The sequence below is a fragment of the Schistocerca serialis genome, chromosome 3, assembly GCF_023864345.2.
Source record: "Schistocerca serialis cubense isolate TAMUIC-IGC-003099 chromosome 3, iqSchSeri2.2, whole genome shotgun sequence".
Classification (NCBI taxonomy): domain Eukaryota; kingdom Metazoa; phylum Arthropoda; class Insecta; order Orthoptera; family Acrididae; genus Schistocerca; species Schistocerca serialis.
Window position 1 is genome coordinate 566,082,117 of NC_064640.1, and position 14,850 is coordinate 566,096,966.

Sequence of the window (14,850 nt, forward strand, 5' to 3'; positions counted from 1 at the left end):
CGGAACAGCGAATGGCATGGCTCGGTGCTTTCCTTTCAACCACTCGGTTAAAGTTGTAGTACAGGTTATGCAGGCAGTATCTTGATCACCAACAGGACAATCAAAATACAATTTATATATCTTTGGGCTTTTGGAGTGAATTTCCAACACACATAACAAAAATTGTCGGGGTGCATTAGACAGCAACTAGATTTACTAGTTGCCATTTTTCTTAGTGTAAGTTTTAAACACAAAAACCTTGCACTATCTTTCACAGGAAACACTCGCTGATGATCTCTTTCACACCACTGGATTACCAAACTAACCATTTACTGACGATTTGTAGATCTTCTAGCTCTCCTCTGCATATCAAAAACAAACAATTAAACAACAAACCAGAAGTACTGCAAAAAGCGAAATACTGAACACGAAAAATAAAGAGCCTTTAAAAACTCAAAAATCGTACGTGCTAGAACATTTTGAAAGGTGTATTCGGATTTTACATACCAAACTACATACTAGTTGATATATTACATCCCACATGCGAAATGTCTGTTGACTAGTGTTATTAATTCACTTACCCACATTTTGTGGTTCTCGTGCAGGTTTTACAATCAAGACAACGATATGCGTGAAATCTGGGTTCGAGATCTAGACCAATACAAATGAAGACGGATCTGTGAGGAAAATGACAACGATTCTAAAATCTGAACAGGAATAAAAATATGCACGATTGTAGATAAATTAATTAATAATCGATGAGAACAAATAGATAGATTTGTAACTCATGAAGCTTTGGGTTGGTCCGGGGAGCGTGTTCGGATAGTCTAGGCGGCAAGGCGACAACTCGTGATAGGCGGAAAATCCAGGTTCGAGTCCCGGTCTGGCACAAATGTTCATATGTCGCTTTAGGTACCGGTAGTCGTATGTACCTATTACCGTTAAGCTGAATTTCAGGAATAAATTTCAGTTCTTTGGAATCATTTTATAACTTTTAATTTTAATTAATGCGTGATGACATGTGAAACCTGATGTCGATTGCTAGTTCACTCTGTCCTCCCGATTTCCGTGTTTAATATTTGTTTTCTTGTTTGTTTCTAAATCTTAAATGCAAAATAAATTTCAATTAATGAGTCATACTGGGCTGATAGAAAAATCAGCGGAGGCTGAGCACAGTTTGTTAAATAAACATAAGATTTTATTCGATGAAATAAGACTACTTGCTCACGCTTCAAACTATTGGGACTCTGTCATCAGGGAAGCAGTTGAACTTAGACTCTGTGAAAATAATTTCAGCAGAGACTCCGGTTATGCACTCAGCACTGCATGGAAGCGCGCAATTGATAAAGAAAGAGCGCAGAGGGAGACTTCTTACATTCCTCGCGGTTCTCCGCCTGTTGCGATAGATGGCGCTGCAAGCAACGCTGGATAAAGCGCGCCAAGAAAATATATGGATAAAGAGGCCGCCACCTCGGTACGCGCCGTTTTCACCGTGACGTCATCCAGCCAATGAGAAGCCGTCTACTGCTTATAAAAGCGGAAGCCTTACCTGTCCACGACAGTCAGTTTTACCCCTGACGAAGATGACGGAGGTAGTCATCGAAAGCTTGGGATGCTACCCAAATTTGACGCGGCAAGTAAACCTAGAACTTTTTATGCACTTTTTTCTTTGACCACAGAGTTTGCGCATTACTGCACCCCTCCTCTGTACTTCCACTGTCGGAGGGTAGCACGGAACTTAAAGATCCACCGCCACGTCTTCAACGTGCTACGCTCGGCTGTTATTCAGCCGCTGCTTTGAGTCTCCTCTCACTTGTCACTTGTCCACCGAGACAGTTGGACCGGATCTGAAACGGTGACGCTGTGTATTAGTAAACGGCAAAAAAAAAAAAAAAACACACTTCGCTACCATGACTTACAACAGCGGTGAGGGTTCACATAACCATCTATTGCATGCGCTTTCAAGCATCTGAGTAGTATTTCGTCTGAGAGTTCGTGATTATGCTCTACTTCGCATTTGTTGTTGTAGCAAGTGTACAGAAAGCTGCGTCGAGAGGGCCTACAGCAACGTACATGTGGGATCTTCCAAAGTCAATTTCGCTATTACACAGCGTAGAGCATCCGAAAGTTGTTTATCGACACGGGAAATAAGACTATGTAACTAACAGACAGGTGCTAGTGTCTCAGAAGGCTGAGTGCTTAAACGATCTGCTCGCTTGTTTACGAAAACAAAGCAATACATTTACTAAGTTTGAAAGTGGGTACCGGTAAGATAATATAATGCGCAAGAGCTTTCTGTGCAGACACAGCCTGAAGGAAATGTATCTTCAAAAGCAGTCTAGTTAACCCAAGAACCCGATACGTATTCTCAGCGACGCGAAGAATGTAAACAAAGCAGTATCGGCAAACAACAGCTAGCTGCAGTATTGGTCGCAGGAGTCCTTACAAGACGTTCTACCTTGCCGGCTCTTTTCTCTGCGTGGCGGCTGCTTTCTTTCAGATAAAAGAAAGCTCGGAGCTTTTTACGGGTAAGAAGAAAATGAAACTTCCTCGTGCGGCAAGTAAGGTCGCTGACAGCTTATGCGAGAAACAGTGCTGTATGGAACAAAAACAGAATCAGCTTGGGGAAAACGACAACTGTATGAAATGTACAAGATTGTTTTCGTACTATTCTAGAATCACTTTGAAATTTTCTGCAGTGTGATTATAATTAATACATTACCGTTGTAAATTTGATTGGGTTTACCTGATTTCTAGCTAACCCAAAGTGTTTTCTCACTTTGTTGTTTTGCCTTAACAGAATTTCTTCTGTAGCTTAGTGAAGAATACCATTGACTGAAATAGCACTGCCAGTTCATTCGTTAGCGAAGTGCAAAGAAACATTTCAAAAGGAGATGCATGAAAAAATGTATCCATATCAAATTATCTACTTCACATGAGTTGAAGCATTTTATTTGGGATGGTGTGATTCGAAAATCATGTGATTGTTGTATCTCAAAGCTAAAACCCCTGTGAAAGCTCTCACTCACAAGCTTCGGTGGAATAATTATCTAAAAAATGTGATTTTAATATTCAGAAACGTTCACTGAAGCTATTGATGTTCTCCTGAACCAATGGGAAGCATGATCTATAATCGCACAACCATCGCAAGAACATTTTCTCCTTCGTAGGGTGTGTGGATGGGTTCATGATTCCCCCATATCAGAGCTTCCCCTCAAAACAAGAGGATGATTAATCAACTGTTATGGCTGAATAAATTTCACGCCAAACCAAATGATGATGCACTAGATGATTTTCTGACGTCAAATATTATTGACCAAAGAATGTGGATTAATAGACAGGAGACTCTAATATTGGCTTTGCTGAAGATCATTAGAACGTAAATATTATGATAGAAAAATAAATCAGTTGTCGTGAAATCAAATAATAGAAAGAAATGTGAGAAAACATTGCTCTAAACGACGAAGAGCGGAATAATAACTTTTGAACTTTTAATGCGATTCAATCACAATGCCGGTCGTCAAGCTAATACGTAGAACAATTAGTGTATGTGTGTTGTGGCACAGAACAGATGAACCACATGATTTGTTCATGGGACGCATATTGCCAAGACTGCAAGAATCTGCCGTTCTGCCCCAATGAGTGCTAGAGTATACAATTTGGCTACCTGCTGAGTCCACATAACGTATACCTGTTTAAAGGATGACCTGTCTCTCCTGGCGTCGAGGTTAGAAGTGGAGTCTAGGATACTGAGACGAGATCGGTAGCCTGGCTGCCGCATCTCAAGAAAATTGAGCCATCCTCACGATGTCTTCCACTAACAGTCGTTCCCATTACTTTTCCTCTTTCCTTTTCGTGCATACAGCTGTGTTTCAGTATATGAACTTATAGTAGTAATAAAAATTCGTGAATGGAGCAACAGCAGTTGGAAACGCAATACAAAGGAATGAAGGCTTAGGAGAATAAACGGTAGAAGTTGCTAAAAGAGCTATCGGAACCTAATGAATTTCAAGCAAAAAGAATTAATTCTACAAAATCTAGGACTGATAAGGGGAAGCAATTGCTAAAAGCAAGAACAAGGCAAAATGTCATCAGTGTTCTACCTAAAGGCAGGTTTTCACATGGTAACTTCCAAGCACTCCTGCCTTCTGCCATCCCCTTCAGATCCGCGTAATTTCCGCTCCCCTCTACGTCGTCTGTCATCTTGTATCGCCTTCTTCCTCTCAATATCCTCTCAAAAATTAAACCTTCCAAAGTGCCTGGTACCAAGCGCACCCGTCTAAACGACTGTCCTATCCAGTTCTTCTTCCCTTCTGTTATAACCTGCAGCAGTCTGATGAAGCGGATGAAAATTGCCTTTGTATTGACTGCTTTAAATGATACAACCATTAAAAAAGAAATCAAGAAGGGCTCTAGTGCCTTAGATAAACAAGGTGGGCTCACGACAAGTGTGCCCAGAAATCACATTAATTTTTGTCTGCATAAACTGCACCACGGACAGTGGTGATAAATGAACCATTAATTAACATACAAACTTTTATGTAGGCCACACATACTAACAGGTCAAGTTTACCAAAAATTTTGTTTATTGCTAGTAGAATGTTTGTATGGTTGTTGACAGGTGTAAGTAAGCTTGTAATTTGGTTTACTGCCAATAAAACTTATTAAGAAAATTTTAACAGGGCGCTTTTTATACTCATTTGTTAAATGATATGCGTAAACTTGCCCCCATAGGTGCATAGACTTGCCCCACTCGACTTGTACCTATATAAAATTAGTTTGCAGTCTTAAATGTAAAATTGAGTTAGATGTATATATGCTAAGTTATACTTCAATAACGATGTTATAAGGCTAAACAGTTTTAAACACGATAAGTGTAGCCGAATTTTTTTAAAAAAATTCCGAAAGTAATTCCGCGTAAATCTGCCCTGGCCTCCCATACAGACCGTGAGGAATCTGAGTTCTCAATCTGAGTTATCACTCGAGTTTTCGAAGATAATCACCGTCCCTTTCATCAGAAGATGACTGTCTGCCGTGAGCTGAGTCCTTCCGTCTGTCTGTCTATTCAAGCTTGTCGTTGTTCAGGTGACGTCGCTTAGTATACTAACTTCTGTTGGTGGAGTGACGTCACTTGTCAGGCGAAATTCGCCTACTCAACTGCAGAAAATCGGCAATGAGACAATAAGCTGCAATTAAAGGCTGCAAGGGGAACGAAGGACACGCCCAGCACATATACCTCTTACGAACTACGTTTTTTGGTTTTATTTCTTTGATGATGATGATGTTTGGTTTGTGGAGCGCTCTGTTAAAATTGATGGTCAACATGCGAATTTTTACTACATTTTTTATTACTACGATTATTACTCGTGTCATAGAACGCCAGCAGTTTGATACATGGGGAGTATTTTCGTATTCTCAGAGTAAATGTTACGCTCCTCCGTCATGCTGTGCTCAGATATAGCACAGATATATTTACAAGGTTTCTTTACTCGATGTGTCGCCTATGTTTATTGTAGCGGTCGGTACGGTGCAGATTGTCTGCCCTACTTAATTCCCAAAGCGCATTGTAGAAACCAGGTGGGACTAAGTAATGTAAACATTTTTTTAAATGATGGCATTCACTTTTTATATCTTACAGTCTCTTTCTGAAATGACAAAAATTACACCCGAAATTTAAAGTTATCTCAAATATGAAAACATTTTCCAACGTACAGCATGATCATTTACCCAGAAAAAATTGTACAAATGAAATTTAAAATCGCTGCACTCGAGAAAATATTGCCACTAGTATATTTAAGCGGCTATGTATTACTTGACACTCCCCAGTTCTCTTAATGTGACTGCTTGTCAAATGCTCGAATAACCACATGTGCAGCGCGGACCGCTACGAGACGAGGAGGAAGAGAGTCAGTGCAGTTCTGGAAGGCACCGACAGGGATGTGGAGCCATGCCGACGTCAGTGCCGTGACCAGATGGGCTTCGTTTCTCGGTTGAGGATCCGTGGCGCGAAGAGCCCGATCAATGTGATCTCACAGATTCTGAGAGTTTTATAGCAAGGGGAGTACGGTAAAACAGATCCCGGTGCTCTTCGAACCACGCAGCTGTGTGACACGCTGCATTGTACTGCTGGTAAGTGCCATCGTTCCGAGGGTAAATGAACTGCACGTGGTGGGGGGGGGGGGGGGAGGTAGAAATGGTCCTTAAAGATAGATACATACATGTGTTAATTCATTGTGCCTTTCAGAATGACGAGATCACGCCGGGAATCGAAACTTCCTGGCAGATTAAAACTGTGGCCTGGACCGAGACTTGAACTCGGGAGCTTCGCCTTTCGCGGGCAAGTGCTCTACCAAGTGAGCTACCCAAGCACGACTCATGACCTTCGCAGAAGGTTCGCAGAAGAGCTTCTGTAAAGCTTGGCATGTAGGAGACGAGGTACTGGCAGAATTGAAGCTGTGAGGAGGAGTCGTGAGTCGTGCTTGGGTAGCTTAGTTGGTAGAGCACTTGCCCGCGAAAGGCAAAGGTCCCGAGTTCGAGTCTCGGTCCAGCACACAGTTTTAATCTGCCAGGAAGTTTCATAACAGCGCACAATTCGCTGCAGAGTGAAAATCTCATTCTGCAAACCCAGGGAATCCCCTCGGGTCTGAAACCTTCCTTCGATTATTGCAGGGTGCTTATTTCCAGACGTTTCACGCCGTACACTCCAGCGGCCGTCTGCCCTATGGAGCATAGTACGTAATTCATCTGGAATGGCCATCTATCACCAGTCAGTGGACATCCAGTTGCGGTATTGGAGAGCAAATTCCAGCCTTCGTCGCCTATGAACAGCAGTCAGCATGGGCGCATGAAGCAGGTGCCTGCTGAGGATGCCCATACAAAGCAACTTTCGCTGAATGGTCGTTGAGGAGACACTGTTGATAGCCCTATGGGTCTTCTGGGTAGTCAGTTGCTCGACAGTTGACGTTTATTCGCCTGTACACATCTCCGCAGCCGTCGCCTACCCTCGTCACCTATCGTCTGTGGTCACCACAGCTGCCTCTGCTACGATTTTGGATATCGTATTTTTGCAGTGCACGGTATACTTTAACCTCGGCGGCACGCGAACAGTTCACAAACTTAGCCGTTTCGCAAATGCTTCCACCTTGGGCCGAAATCCAGCGATCATGCCCATTTGGACGTCGGGCAATGGCTCCGTTGCCGCACTACAACGACTGCTCCTTTTCCCTCGTCCCCCCGACACGCTTTTACACTCTCCTCTGCTAGTGCTACCACCTGCCGTCTGTAAACGTCTATTTCACGTCGGAAAACAGGCGGTGGGCACATTAATGTGAATGGACGTTTATTAATCTACTACGCACCAACAGGCAGTATGTTAAATGAAGTCGAAGTATTATCAAAAACCAGATACACGTTGAATACATTTTGAAATAGAAGCTGTTTGATACTAACAAAAATTTCAGCTTTCAATACGTAAAATTGTTAAGACATTAAAGAAGCTCATTTAATTCACAAGTATTACATGTTCCATGATAAAAGACGTTCTCCTGTTTCCGTGTTAAAAATGCGAAAAAATTCTGTGCCTGAAGAATTATCAGTGTCTGCCAAATAGCTTTAATATTTTGTCCAGCACTTAAATTTGTAGGACGTTAGATATTTGAAAATGTTGCACAAAACACGAACTCGCGTCCCAAAACAGCAAAAACTGTAGACAATGGTGGAAACTTCTTATGGTGGTCCCTAGTACGCATTCCTTAACGTGATTCTAAAATCAGCCTCTATACTGAACTACCGACCAAGAAACATCATGACTGTGTTACTAGGCACACTATCGTCTACATACAATATTCTCCACTACTGTATGTGCTGACTGACTTTCCTGGACGCAGCAGGTCCTTAAATGTCCTCCAAGGTTTGAATACAAGTATAGTACAATATTTACCAACTACGCACATAGTCTTGCCAGCAATCGCTTCCCAGAATGAAATGAATGCATATGGTGTATCTTCTTCCCTTTTTTCTGTGAGTTTACGGCTAACTTTACCAATGAATACAACTCTAATTTGATTTGGTGCATATCGGTTTTTCCTGAAGACATTCTTAAGGTGTATTAATGTAGACTGCATGTGATCGTGATCTTAAACTTTCATCGCTCTCTGAAATAAAGTGTCAGGAGAGAATGCTTCTAAGCTGGATGGTGAAAATTACATTAATTTACATAAAGATATGTATCTGTTGGCTTTCCGTACACAGAATGACCGAATCGTCCATCCAGTTTCCGTTGGACCAACACGTTCAGAAACAGAAACTTGTCTTCCTTTTCTACTTTCAAGAAAATCTGGTGTTCGGATGCATGGAATTATGTAGTCTAAATCTGATGCTGTGCATGCCTTCCGTGAGGCCACACTGAAAATGTCATGATATCCATAGAAACAAGTTAGAAGCAGAGGAGTGAACATAAAGCCCGTTCTTGGCAATCTTCCGTATAGAATTAGCAAAAGGAGAGACAATAGACGTACCGTCGGTCATTTAGTAATGTCCTCCTCCGTACAGAAAGTTGGTGGTCGTCAAGACCTGCTGAAATAGATTGGTAATGAAAATCGTCTTCTGACAAAAAAAAAAAAAAAAAATGGCAACTATATGGGAAAGCTTGAGTTTTAATTCAGATTTGACGCTGTCTGTACACCGAGAAGCTTTTATACAAGGATGCCGCCGCATAAAATCTTCGATAAATTGATCCTGTCGAAACGCAGAACCCAAAATGCCTTTTGTTGTTGTGTTACCGTCATCCCAACTCGACGCACAACGGGTAATGAGCGAGCGGTGAGAGAGCTAACCTTATCAAGATGACCCCTGCCGGCAACCCCACGAACCTGCAACTTAAAACTGATACCAAGCTGAACTACTACTTTAAAATTCATGCCAAGTTTCTATGTCCATGAATATAGAGAAGATTTAATCTTGCGAAACAGGACAAATCCTTTGTAAACATTATGTATAGTGACAGATTAAAATTACTGTATGCCATACCGGGACTCGAGCCCAGATTCTTGGGTTTCGTGGGTAGTACTCTTACAGATTAAGCTATTCTGGCACCTGGATAGCTCAGTCGGTAAGAGACTGACTACGAACGGCAAACTTCTGGGCTCGAATCCAGGTGCAGCACACAGTTCTTACCTGACAAGAGTCTCAAGACAGCAGACATTCAGATGCAGTGTGAAAGAATCATTCAGGAAGTCTACTGGCACTTCTCTACACTTGTTTATTTTGTTTAACAACTCGTTACCAACTGTGCTCGGCACACAAGGGGAAAAGCTGCACGCTACCTTCTTGCGATCGTAATCCCCTATTGCTGGTACACTTCTTCCTAGTTTGGATCATCCGGGATAATCCCTCTGCGTGTTGATGTTTTCGCAAACAGTTAGGAAAAAAGAACACAGACCGAAAAGAGCAGTCGGACAGTGAAGAGGGGTGCCTGGAGGACCGTGAAAGGTGGTGGTGTGCTCAAGCTCGGCGGAGGCCGGCCGAGGCTGTCATTAAGGGAACCTCAAGGCGGTCGTTGCGCGTGATTTAAGAAGAACACGCTGGTCTGGGCGAGCGCTCGCCTCGGACTTCCAGAAATACGAGAAAGCATCCTGCAGCCTACTGCCTGCAGACGGGCCGTGCAATTGAGACGCTGTGGTCACCTAACTTCCGCAGGAAAGTTACGGGTCCAGCCCCAAACTACCTAGCAGAAATGTCCTCACCCACACGACTGAGTTCTCGTCGTAAGCGAACAATATTTGACAAAGAGAGGCTCACAAGTGTATCCCGTAGATTCTGATTTTCTGGAGTACTATCAGCCACAAAAAAGGTCTTGCATACCATGCAAGACAAGGCCAGAATGCAGATTAAATGAATACGCCTTAAGATGTAAGCTCGAATACTCCACATTTGCAAGGAAAACTGAGATATTAAATCTTGCCAATTGATCACAGTTGTTAGTAAAAAGACGAAACGAACGAAAAATACAGGAAAATTTTTGTTCCCATGTATGCGATTTGTACCTGACATATTATGTGAAATTTTCCTTTGTTTCGAGTTTAGCCATAACGGCATGTAGTCTTAACTATATGTCTGCAATCCCATGTAAAATCTGGTGCACGCAATCAAGTGGCTGTTTGGAAAGTTAGTAGTCGCAAAGTAGTGTTTAGGTATTTACCTTAAAATTAATTTCTTATTACTTCGTTTAACCAATTTAAAGCGCGTATTCTAACTCATTTATTAATTGTGTTTCTAATGTATTGTTTCTTTAGTTTTTCTAACAATCCTCTTCCATTTTATGTTATCAGATTCTTTCTAAATCTGAGCTTCACAGCAAGTGTTTCAAAGACATTTCGTTATGTCTGCTGAGATGTTCATTTCTTCTAAACTTTAATTTCTTCTATCCAATCAGTCATGACCTTCTTTGAGTTGTTTGAAGCAGTCGTTTTATGACTCTACTCTTTAATATGTATGTCAAATTTCAAGTCCCTCTTGTGTGTTTTGTCAATGAATTTATCGTTTCGGCTATACAACTCTACTATTCTTCTCTGAATCCAAAAGCCATTATCTAGAACGGGGCCATATATTTTTCTAAGAATTTTTTACCCAAGCTTTTATATTTCTGCAATTTTTAAGCAACATCCAGAGAACATGATACCTGACATATAATTACGTCTGTGTTGTAATATCACACTCTCGCATTATAGGATATTGCGTTTCTCCATTTTATGAAACTTCCTGGCAGATTAAAACTGTGTGCCGGACCGAGACTCGAATTCGGGATCTTTGCCTTACGAGGGCAAGTGATCTACCATCTGAGCTACCCAAGCACGACTCACCCCCCCGTACTCACAGCTTTACTTCTGCCAGTATCTCGTCTCCCACCTTAGAAACTTTACAGAAGCTCTCCAGCGCAGGAGAGCTTCTGTAAAGAGAGCTGGTTTTCCTCTGTAATAAAAAAACTGAGTGAAAGGATCAACAAACGAACTTGAACGGATGTCATCGGATGTCATATGATGTCCGCAACGACCAAACACTCCCGAGTTCGAGTCTCGGTCCACCAAACCGTTTTGATCTAACAGGAAGTTTCATATCAGCGCACACTCCGCTACAGAGTGAAAATATCATTCTGGAAACATCTCCATTTTATACTTTTTAATTTTGCTTTTGGAAGCGGTAGTGGGTATTTCACAAAATATGACGTCAGATCCAGAGCACAGTATCTGGGATTCAAAAAATTTTTGATATGAAATACAATTTCTAGAAACAGTTTTCGAAAAAACCGACTACGCAACTGTGAAGCGGGAACTACACAGCAGTAGACTTCAATAAGTGTGCCAGCGTATTAAGAAGAAGCTCTGTCTAATTCCAGTGAGATTTGTACCAAGTCATATCTAACTTCTACGAAAGAGAACATCAGAAAATCTAGGCGCTACAGTCTGGAACCGGGAGACCGCTACGGTCGCAGGTTCGAATCTTGCCTCGGGCATGGATGTGTGTGATGTCCTTAGGTTAGTTAGTTTTAAGTAGTTCTAAGTTCTAGGGGACTGATGACCTCAGAAGTTGAGTCCCATAGTGCTCAGAGCCATTTGACCCATTTTATGGAAACTTGCAGAGGTGACCAGAGGGAATACAACATTGGAAGTGGAACACTGTAACATTGAAAAATTGTTTCTATATTCTGGAGTAAAATAAAGGCTCAAGCGAGGTTATTTGTTCCAGTGAAAGAGCTAGATCCCGTGACACGAAAGCTGTGCGGCCAAAAGTGTTCCGGCGGGCCACTAAACGCTCTGTGTGTGCATGGACTCAGTACCCTGAGGTTTATGATCCACAGATATGCTTTCTAATAAGAAACAGTTGGGCCACGGCACGCAGCTACACCACGTACCAAAGAATCACCCTCTCTTTACATTCATACAGTGTATCTACTAGCACAGATATCGACAGTGTATTCTATTCACTTTAATGTTATGAAATGTGTTAAAAACTTAACTTCTCCGGTAGTATTCAACTTCCACTTTCTCCCGGGAGACCATTTCGTACAGCTTAACACGCATTGCCGAATCTTGCGAGACAGGGAGGTGAGCCAGTCCCGCATCCAGCTGGCCCCGGCGGACTGAAAACCGTTAGTTTGGTACAACAACCAGACCGAGTGTGGTTTTCAGGGGACTTAACAAGTTCGTCTAGGTAATCTATACCTCGGAAAATACGACACACAAACAGTTAAAATAAAACCAACACAAAGTTTACGTGACTGACAAATAGACAGTGCACGCCACTTCCATCCCTTCTGTTAGCTGAAGACTGTGCGGACAGGAAGGGCGCCCACTGAGAAGCAGCATGAACCTGATTAGATGCTCACTGGAAACAATTCCTATTGTCTTGTCCAAAAGTCTCAAGAAAACTTCGGCAATGCGTAGGTGGGTGTTTGGGGACTCCACTCCAGTAGGCAATTGATGTTTATCGCAACTACAGATTTCCGCTGTTATAAACCAAACAATAGCTTAAACCCGACCAGCGAAGTCCTTTTTCTTCACACTTCCTTTGTTAAACGTCTCTTTCAAATTTAAAGAAACAAAAAAAAAAAAAATAGAACTGCAACAATGTGTTAGGAGTATGAGTTCCATAAGCAAGTAGCGCCGCCATACAAATGCTATATCTTACTGGAAAGTATGCTTCTACAAGCATTCGCACATTACAGTGTCAATTTTTCTATTTGTTAAACAACTACCTTTCAGACGGTATTATATGGAGAAGTTTTTCCCATAAGTGTAGATGCAAATAAATAAAGGCTGTGGTCATAGACTGACCTATAGCATACTGGTAGTCAGATATTTATATTTACGCCATTTTTAAATTCACGCACACTTTTCATCATCAAGACTGAAACTACAACGTAAATTCATAAGACGTTTATTAGATAATGGACAGATGAAAAACTCGTCTATCTTCCTCCTCAAACTAGGCTAAACCGATGATAACTGAAATAGTGCTATCTACAGCTTGTGAAATTAAGCTGCCGGTACTGAAGTGTTTAAGTACAAATTGTGCGCCATCTCATGACAACCTTGTCAAACATCGGCTGTTAAAGAAGGGTTCACGAAATTATGGTAAATAAAACGAATACTCAGCTACTCGTACATTAGGCATCTCATTTGGACTGCACTGACCAAAGATTCAACTGATGTAACATGTGCAACAACTGAAGATAAGTTTACAGGCCTTGAAATGCATTGTTTTTTTAAATAAATTAAATGCAAATTGTGGTTGCTCGCGGTGTTATTTAATTCCTTGTAAGCGCAGTCACTGTTGAAATATTTCGCCATGGACAAACTGAAGGTGTTTTTCTTGGAAATAGCTGCGCACATAAGCATGCAATTTTTACTACATATTTGTTGAGGAAAATAGTCCATAAAAATAACGACACAGTCTGTGGAATAATCTTATTGATTTCAAAGAAGTCCTTAAAACGGTAGGATTGGCTGCTATAAGCTGCTATTGACATTATAAATACAGTTGTCAGTGATCTGTCCGATAGACACATTTTGCAGAGGTGCCTTTATTGTTGAAAGTAGAATCAAAATAAAAGTGCAGATAATGCAATGTAAGACACAAGTCAGACAAATCATGAAAGAAACGTGGTGAGGAAATGTCCAGTGACTTTGAAAACCCAGCTCATGGAACAGGATTGCATTAAGTATTCAGCAAAACTCTTAGGCTCACTTTGATAGCATTTTTTTTCACGTATAATCCACTTTTCTCCGTAAATACGGAAACTAAGGATTCAAATTTTTAGATATGGCACTTACATTACATCAAAACGTAATGTTTATAATAGCCATTTATACCTAGTTATTTAAAACTACTAGGTAATATAAAGGAAGTAGTGTTCAGTTTCTTCACATTAAAGGATACCATTCAAAGCTGGAAAAAACTGTGATACAAAGTGTGCAACATACTATAAAATGAAACTAAAAATGAAGCTCCAGGTGTAAATATTTTAGATGCGAATATTTCTTTTTGGGGGGAGGGGATGCCTAATCATCTTGTATAAACCAATGCAAAATGAAAGCCTGCATGCTAAAAGATACGTAAGCAGGAAGCATTACGATTGCAAATTAATGGTTTAGTTATCAAACTGCACCAGTTAGACACTCGAAATATTTTTAAATAGACTATGATTCATTGTTACAAAACTGAAGCTGAAAGTATCTTCATAGTATTTTTGTAGATGGACTGTACTGCAATGCTGCTGCTAGATCTTCATTTGCAAGCCGTAACTTTTCTTCTCCTGCCCTTCACATCTGCTTTTTTCTTTTGAGAAGTAGCAACGACAGTCTGCGAACAGTAAGGGAACTACACCCGGTTCCAAAAGTGGTTTTTAGAAAGCGGTAGAGCAGTTAATAACTGTCCTGTCCTTTCATCCCAAATTTGTGTTCCCACAGAAGAATATCATCTTTTTGAAAGTGGAAGTCGCATACATGTAAGTAAAAGTGAATAAATAATGGAAATTGCACGACCAGGTATTTTAAGCAGATTTTTATACGTCTTAATAGAATTATAAGAACACAACTAGGAATATCCATGAATGTTCTCTTCCTGTGATGTCAGTATTACAACTGTGTAATTACTGTTCGTATATAAGTTACTGTCCTGCTGTGAAAACACAACAAGGCTCCCAGTTCAAAGACGGAGCATGGAGGAAGTACAGCTATCCCATGAAACAATACAACTTCACAAATTTCCATGATGCGCCAATGCATCACAGCAATGAACTCAACAGCTGGAAGAGGAGAAAAGGCACCCTGTTCCACAGTAAATTACAAGTATTTGGTACTGTAAAGTGCCCAG